We start from the raw sequence: 7,877 nt of genomic DNA on the forward strand, positions 1-7,877 counted from the left end.
TGAAATAATTGTAATTCTAAATAGTTTTATTTATTTTTTGTTAGTTATGACTTACATTAGGAAAATTACAAATTCAGTATCTCAAAATTTTTTTATATTTTCTCAGAGATCAATCAAAAAAAGATTTATAAAACAGAAATGTTCAAGATCTCTGAAGCAGATTTAATTATGCACTCAATACTTGGTTGGAGCTCCTTTTGCATGAATGACTGCTTCAATGTGGCGTGGCATGGAGTCGCTCAGTCTGTGGCACTGCTGAGGTGTTATTGAAGCCCAGGTTGCTCTGATAGTGGCCTTCAGCTCCTCTGTATTGTTTGTCAGATGTTACATAGATTCTCTGTGAGGTTCAGGTCAAGTGAGTTGGATGGCCAATCACAGTAAAAAGCACAGTAGTATCATGGTCATCAAACCACTTGGAAGTGGATTTGGCACTGTGGGCAGGTGCTAAAGTCCTGCTGCAAAATTAAATCAGCATCTCCATAAAGCAGATGGAAGCATAAAGTGCTCCAAAATCTCCTGATAGATGGCTGCATTGACTTTGGACTTGATAAAACACAATGGAGCAACACCAGCAGCTGTCACGGCACCCATCTCTGACTTCAGAAACTTCACACTGGACTTTGGATTCTGTGCCTCTCCAGTGCGCCATACCTTGATTTCCAAATTAAATACTAAATTTACTTTCATCTGAAAAGAGGACTTTGGACCACTAAGCAACAGTCCAGTTCTTTTTCTCCTTACCCCAGGTGAGATGCTTCTGACGTTTTTGTATGGTTCAGGAGTGGCTTGGTTCAAAGAATGAAGAGCTGTAGCTCTTTTCCTGAAGACGTCTGAGTGTGGTGACTCTTGATTCGCTGACTCCGGCTTCAGTCCACTCCTCGTGAAGCTCTCCCAAGTTCTTGAATCACCTTTTCCTGACAGTCTTCCCAAGGCTGTGGTCATCCCTGTTACTTGTGCACCTTTTCCTACCTCACTTTCTACTTCCAGTCAACTTTCTATAAATATATTTTGATACAGCACTCTGTGAACAGCCAGGCAATCAATTGCCCTTAGGGGTCATAAAGAAAGAAAGAAAGAAAGAAAGAAAGAAAGAAAGAACAGTCAGCGCTATCAGCAATGACCTTCTGTGTCTTACCCTCCTTGTGGAGGGTGTTGATGATTGTCTTCTGGACAACTGTCAAGTCAGTAGTCTTTCCCAAAATTGTAGTTGCATGTTTTAAACTAGCTCAAGAGGTACCCAGTATTTATACTCAAGATTAATCAAACGAATCAAGTTCAAAATTTAATATTCTAATTTTTTAAAATACTTTTAAATATTTTTTTATTTTCAAGTTGTAAGTCGTAACCATCAGAATTAAAACAAAAAACTCTTGAAATATTACAATTTGTTTGCATTGAATCTAGAATATAAGAATTTTAGCTTTTTTAAATTAAATTACAAAAAAAGACCTTTTCCCTGATATTCAAATTTTTGGAGATGCACCTATATATATATACTGTATGTGTGTGTGTATATATATATATATATATATATATATATATATATATATATATATATATATACATATATACATACATACACAAAACACACACACACACACACACACACATACACTAGTGTTGAGTTAGACTTAGCATGATTTGAGTGGTTTTCTGAGATCCGTCTTTCTCAGCAGCAAGAGTCCTTCTGCTAATTCAGTTTTTATTATATTTAAGTTGTTAGTTGTAGCTGCCAAAAGCACTAAGAGAAATTGATCAGTCCACTCAAAGCTCACTAGTGACTTCCTGTCTCTCTCTCTCTCTCTCTCTCTCTCTCTCTCGTCCACACGCACCTTTATTGATCAGGTGTTGTTTTCACTCAGTGAGACGTGTGGACTAGCAATCATTCAGATCTCTTGAAATCTGATCCTCTTTGCACAAAACCCATGTGTGGCGAGTGGGGCGGGGCCGAGGGACGTGGGAACAAGGAGGGAGGCCGGCAATGATTGGGCAAATCAGTGACACCTGCGGCCCACCGCCGGTCTCGAGTCCCACGTAGGAGATGGAAGGATATAAAACTGGAGCGACGACAGTGAAGGACGAGAGAGGACCAGGCCTGGGATTTTAGTTGTGTTTGGTTTTATTTTCTGCGTGTCAGTCGCCGTGAGGGGCTAATGCGCTGTTTTGTCTTTAATTTGTATTATTAAAATGTTGTTTGATTGTCCGCCGGTTCCCGCCTCCTTCTTGCCGATGACAAGGAAGTCTAATTCATTACCCCATGATACATAAAATAATAAACAGTAAAACAAACCCTGATATTTGATGCTTGTTGCTGGGGGTTTCATTTTATTGTTTGCACTGATATACAAGTGCTATGGTTGTGTGTTTAGGCGGTACTAAGGCATTGCTAGGTGTTTGACTGGATGTTCTGAATATTACATTCTGAGCATTACACTATGGTTGCTAGGGGTGTTCTGGGAGGTTGCTAGGGCATTACAGTATGGTTGTTAGTGGTGTTGTGGGATGTTCTTGGTGGTAGTTAGGCAGTTGCAAGCATAGAGGTGTATAGGTAGATTCCTCATGTTTCTATGAGCCGCTATGCTGAAGCCATCCAGCGTAATGGAATGTCAAGACCGTGCATCTGCACTGCAACTGTAGTTATACACATGTATGAATAATATACTGTATATCTTCAGTAGACTTCAGAAGATGCTTTTGCTAAACTAACCAAATACAATTCAAAGCTATTAGCTAACAAGGCATTTAAAAGATACTTTAGTTTAAAAATCTGTAATATTGAGTTAATAGATATTAAAAACATACATATTCTTACCTCCAATTTCTTCAGGAATTATAATTTAGACGTTTTTTGCAACCAGATGCTGCACAATGTTGAAACTCTAAAAAATTGATTTTTATTGTGACGACATTGTCGATGTTCCAAGATGGTGGATGCGTCTGCTTGGATCGGTCAAATGAGGAATCCACCTGTACATATCTATGGTTGCAAGGGTGTTCTTGGTGGTAGCTAGGCAGTTGCCAGGTCTATGATCCTATGAAATCCTTTTTTCTTCTTAAATGATTTTTCCTAAATGGTGTTTTAACAGAATTTTAATAATAATTTTAGTTCAGGAAAAATTATAATACTAGTAACAACAACAAAAATAAATGTTTAAGATTTTTTTAAGAAATTCTGTGTTGCTGTTTTTTCTGGGTGTGTTTTATGCATTGTGGAAATCATAGGGCCCTATAGGTGTTATAGATGGATGCTAGGAAGTTGCTGGGTGTTTCAGGCATTTGCTAATTTGTTGCTAGCGTGTTTTGGGTGGTTCCTAATTCTTGGTGACTGGGAAGTCATTGCTATATGTCTGCTAGGGAGTTTTGGGTGGAAGCAGTTACTGGGTGTTTTAGATGGTTGCTTGGGCATTGCAAGGGTACTCCAGTTCCTCCACTCAGATATAAAAAGTTGATTTTTGGTTTAACTGTAGTTCTGTAATAATTTTGTATTGTTAACCTCCTCGTTTTTTTTAGTTGCAGAAACAGTTGATGACAGTTGTTGAATCAGTTAAAAATACAGTACATTTTTGTTAAAGTGTTAAATCCTACATACAGATTTAACTTTGCTTTGCTCCATCTGTTTTTCAGAAAAGTGAACTCATTTAATTTGGTTCCTGTGTAATGTTGTCTGTAAACACAGCAGTCAGATGGCTTCTGGGAAACAGTCCCAGTCTGAATACCTGAGCGTTACACTTTCAGTTGGATCTGTGGGCGGAGCCTTACAGACCCTGTGTGTGCGGGACTGTTCCCACTGTCATTTAGGATTGTAGACGCTCAGTTTAACCTGGTCGAATTTGGACATGAGCTGAAAGATGCATGACATTAAAGTGCTAATTGTGTTTATATTCAGAACATAGATGTTATATTCCTTTAGAACAGCTTGATACAGTAATATAGCATTTTTCTGCTTTGCATCACTAGTTGTTACAGCCAGAAGTCCCAAAATGAATATTTGCTGAAAATGTTCTCCTTTCAGACCATCCGAGATATATTTAAGTTTGTTTCTTCATCAGATTTGGAGAAATGTAGCATTACATTATCAATGGATGCTCTGCAGTGAATGGGTGCCGTCAGAATGAGAGTCCATACAGCTGATAAATCCACTAGTAATCCACACCACTCTAGTCCATCAGTTAATGACTTGTCAAATGAAAAACTGTGTGCTTGTAAGAAACAAATTCATCATTAAGATGTTTTTAAAGTGATACTCCCTAGGGACACCCCAAAATTAAATCCAGGAGGCTTGTAACTGTCCCGTCAAGTAAAATACACTGTCATGGTCCAGAAAAGTATGAAAAGCATCGTAACAATATTCCATCTGACTTCAGTGGTTCAATTGTAATGTTATGAAGCGATGACAATACTTTTTGTATGCAAATAAAACAAAAAGGATTACTTTATTCAACAATTTGTTTCCTCTGTGTCTCTTCGCATCAGTGTAGTAAATTTTGGAGAATATCTGAACGTAAGCAGCGTATGCTCTTCTGTATCAACTGCACTACACAGATGCACTGGTTTCTTTCACATCAAAGCGTAAATACACATAGAAACGGTATTATTGTTGCCGCAGCTGACTCAGAAGCTCAGATTCGCCAAAATGGTGCTACAGCGATGCACAGAGACACAGAGGAGACAAATTGTAGAATACCGTAAATCGGTTATTTTTATTTTATTTGCATACAAATAGTATTCTCGTCACTTTCATAACGTTACGTTTGAACCGCTGGAGATGGACTATTCTGACAATGCTTTTCAAACTTTCCTGGACCTTGACAGTTTTACTTACTTGGCAGTCAATGGGACAGTCACAAACCTCCCGTGTTTCATCCAAAATATCTTCATTGTGTTTCAAATAGGAATGAAAGTTTTACAGGTGTGGAACGACATGAGGGTAAGTGATTAATGACAAAATTTAAATTTTTGGGGTGGAGTAACCCTTTAACTTCCAACCATTACTAATGGCTAAAATATCCATCATCCATAATAATTCTTCCTCCAGTGAAAACCCTGCTGAAAAAACAGCATATGCTGGTTAGGTATGTTTTAAAGCATGGCAGCTGGTTTGAGCTAGTTTAAACTGGTCCTGAACTGGTCATGATCTGGTTTAAGCTGGTCCTGAACTGGTATTGAACTGGTCATGATCTGGTTTAAGCTGGTCCTGAACTGATCCTGATCTGGTTTAAGCTGGTCCTGAACTGATCCTGATCTGGTTTAAGCTGGCCCTGAACTGGTCATGATCAGGTTTAAGATGGTCCTGAACTGGTCATGATCTGGTTTAAGCTGGTCCTGAACTGGTCCTGATCTGGTTTAAGCTGGTCCTGAACTGATCCTGATCTGGTTTAAGCTGGTCCTGAACTGATCCTGATCTGGTTCAAGCTGGTCCTGAACTGATCCTGATCTGGTTTAAGCTGGTCCTGAACTGGTCATGATCTGGTTTAAGCTGGTCCTGAACTGGTCATGATCTGGTTTAAGCTGGTCCTGAACTGATCCTGATCTGGTTTAAGCTGGTCCTGAACTGATCCTGAACTGATCCTGATCTGGTTTAAGCTGGTCCTGAACTGATCCTGATCAGGTTTAAGATGGTCCTGAACTGGTCATGATCTGGTTTAAGATGGTCCTGAACTGGTCCTGAACTGATCCTGAACTGATCCTGATCTGGTTTAAACTGGTCCTGAACTGATCCTGATCTGGTTTAAGCTGGTCCTGAACTGATCCTGATCTGGTTCAAGCTGGTCCTGAACTGATCCTGATCTGGTTTAAGCTGGTCCTGAACTGGTCATGATCTGGTTTAAGCTGGTCCTGAACTGGTCATGATCTGGTTTAAGCTGGTCCTGAACTGATCCTGATCTGGTTTAAGCTGGTCCTGAACTGATCCTGAACTGATCCTGATCTGGTTTAAGCTGGTCCTGAACTGATCCTGATCAGGTTTAAGATGGTCCTGAACTGGTCATGATCTGGTTTAAGCTGGTCCTGAACTGGTCATGATCTGGTTTAAGCTGGTCCTGAACTGATCCTGAACTGATCCTGATCTGGTTTAAGCTGGTCCTGAACTGATCCTGAACTGATCCTGATCTGGTTTAAGCTGGTCCTGAACTGGTCATGATCTGGTTTAAGATGGTCCTGAACTGGTCCTGAACTGATCCTGATCTGGTTTAAGCTGGTCCTGAACTGATCCTGAACTGATCCTTGTTGGTTTAAGCTGGTCCTGAACTGATCCTGATCTGGTTTAAGCTGGTCCTGAACTGGTCATGATCTGGTTTAAACTGGTCCTGAACTGGTCATGATCTGGTTTAAGCTGGTCCTGAACTGATCATGATCTGGTTTAAGATGGTCCTGAACTGGTCATGATCTGGTTTAAGCTGCTCCTGAACTGGTCATGATCTGGTTTAAGATGGTCCTGAACTGGTCATGATCTGGTTTAAGCTGGTCCTGAACTGGTCATGATCTGGTTTAAGCTGGTCCTGAACTGATCCTGATCTGGTTTAAGCTGGTCCTGAACTGGTCATGATCTGGTTTAAGCTGGTCCTGAACTGATCATGATCTGGTTTTAAAGCGGGTTCTGAACTGGTCATGATCTGGTTTAATATGACCCTGAACTGGTCAGAACTGGTCGTGATCTGGTTTAAGATGGTCCTGAACTGGTCAGAACTGGTCATGATCTGGTTTATGCTGGTCCTGAACTGATCATGATCTGGTTTAAGCTGGTCCTGAACTGATCATGATCTGGTTTAAGATGGCCCTGAACTGATCATGAGCTGGTTTAAGTGGGTCATGAACTGATCCTGATCTGGTTTAAGCTGGTCCTGAACTGGTCATGATCTGGTTTAAGCTGGTCCTGAACTGATCATGATCTGGGTTTAAAGCGGGTTCTGAACTGGTCATGATCTGGTTTAAGCTGGTCCTGAACTGATCATGATCTGGTTTAAGATGGTCCTGAACTGGTCATGATCTGGTTTAAGCTGGTCCTGAACAGATCATGATCTGGTTTAAAATGGTCCTGAACTGTTCATGATCTGGTTTAAGCTGTTCCTGAACTGATCATGATCTGGTTTAAGATGGTCCTGAACCGATCATTATTTGGTTTTAGCGGGTCCTGAACCGATCATGAACTGGTTTAAGCGGGTCCTGAACTGATCATGATCTGGTTTAAGCTGGCCCTGAACTGATCATGATCATGTTTAAGCTGGTCCTGAACTGGTCATGATCTGGTTTAAGCTGGTCCTGAACTGGTCATTATCTGGTTTAAGATGGTCCTGAACTGATCCTGATCTGGTTTAAGCTGGTTCTGAACTGATCATGATCTGGCTTAAGATGGTCCTGAACTGGTCATGATCTGGTTTAAGATGGTCCTGAACTGGTCATGATCTGGTTTAAGCTGGTCCTGAACTGGTCATGATCTGGTTTAAGCTGGTCCTGAACTGATCATGATCTGGTTTAAGCTGGTCCTGAACTGGTCATGATCTGGTTTAAGCTGGTCCTGAACTGATCATGATCTGGTCTAAGCTGGTCCTGAACTGGTCATGATCTGGTTTAAGCTGGTCCTGAATGTGTCATGATCTAGTTTAAGCTGGTCCTGAACTGGTCATGATCTGGTTTAAGATGGTCCTGAACTGGTCATGATCTGGTTTAAGATGGTCCTGAACTGGCTATGAGCTACTTTAAGATGGTTATGTGCTGGTCCTAAGCAACTAGCTCCTATTTTATAGCTAACAAATAGCCTACTGTAACAAAAATATTTTGACTCACATCTTATTTGACTCAAGTTAAAAGCATCTTGATGAAGGATTTGTTTCTTACAAACATGCAGCTTTTGTCTTCTCAAGACATTATCTGATTGACTG

The sequence above is a fragment of the Carassius carassius genome, chromosome 9 (assembly GCF_963082965.1).
Source record: "Carassius carassius chromosome 9, fCarCar2.1, whole genome shotgun sequence".
Classification (NCBI taxonomy): domain Eukaryota; kingdom Metazoa; phylum Chordata; class Actinopteri; order Cypriniformes; family Cyprinidae; genus Carassius; species Carassius carassius.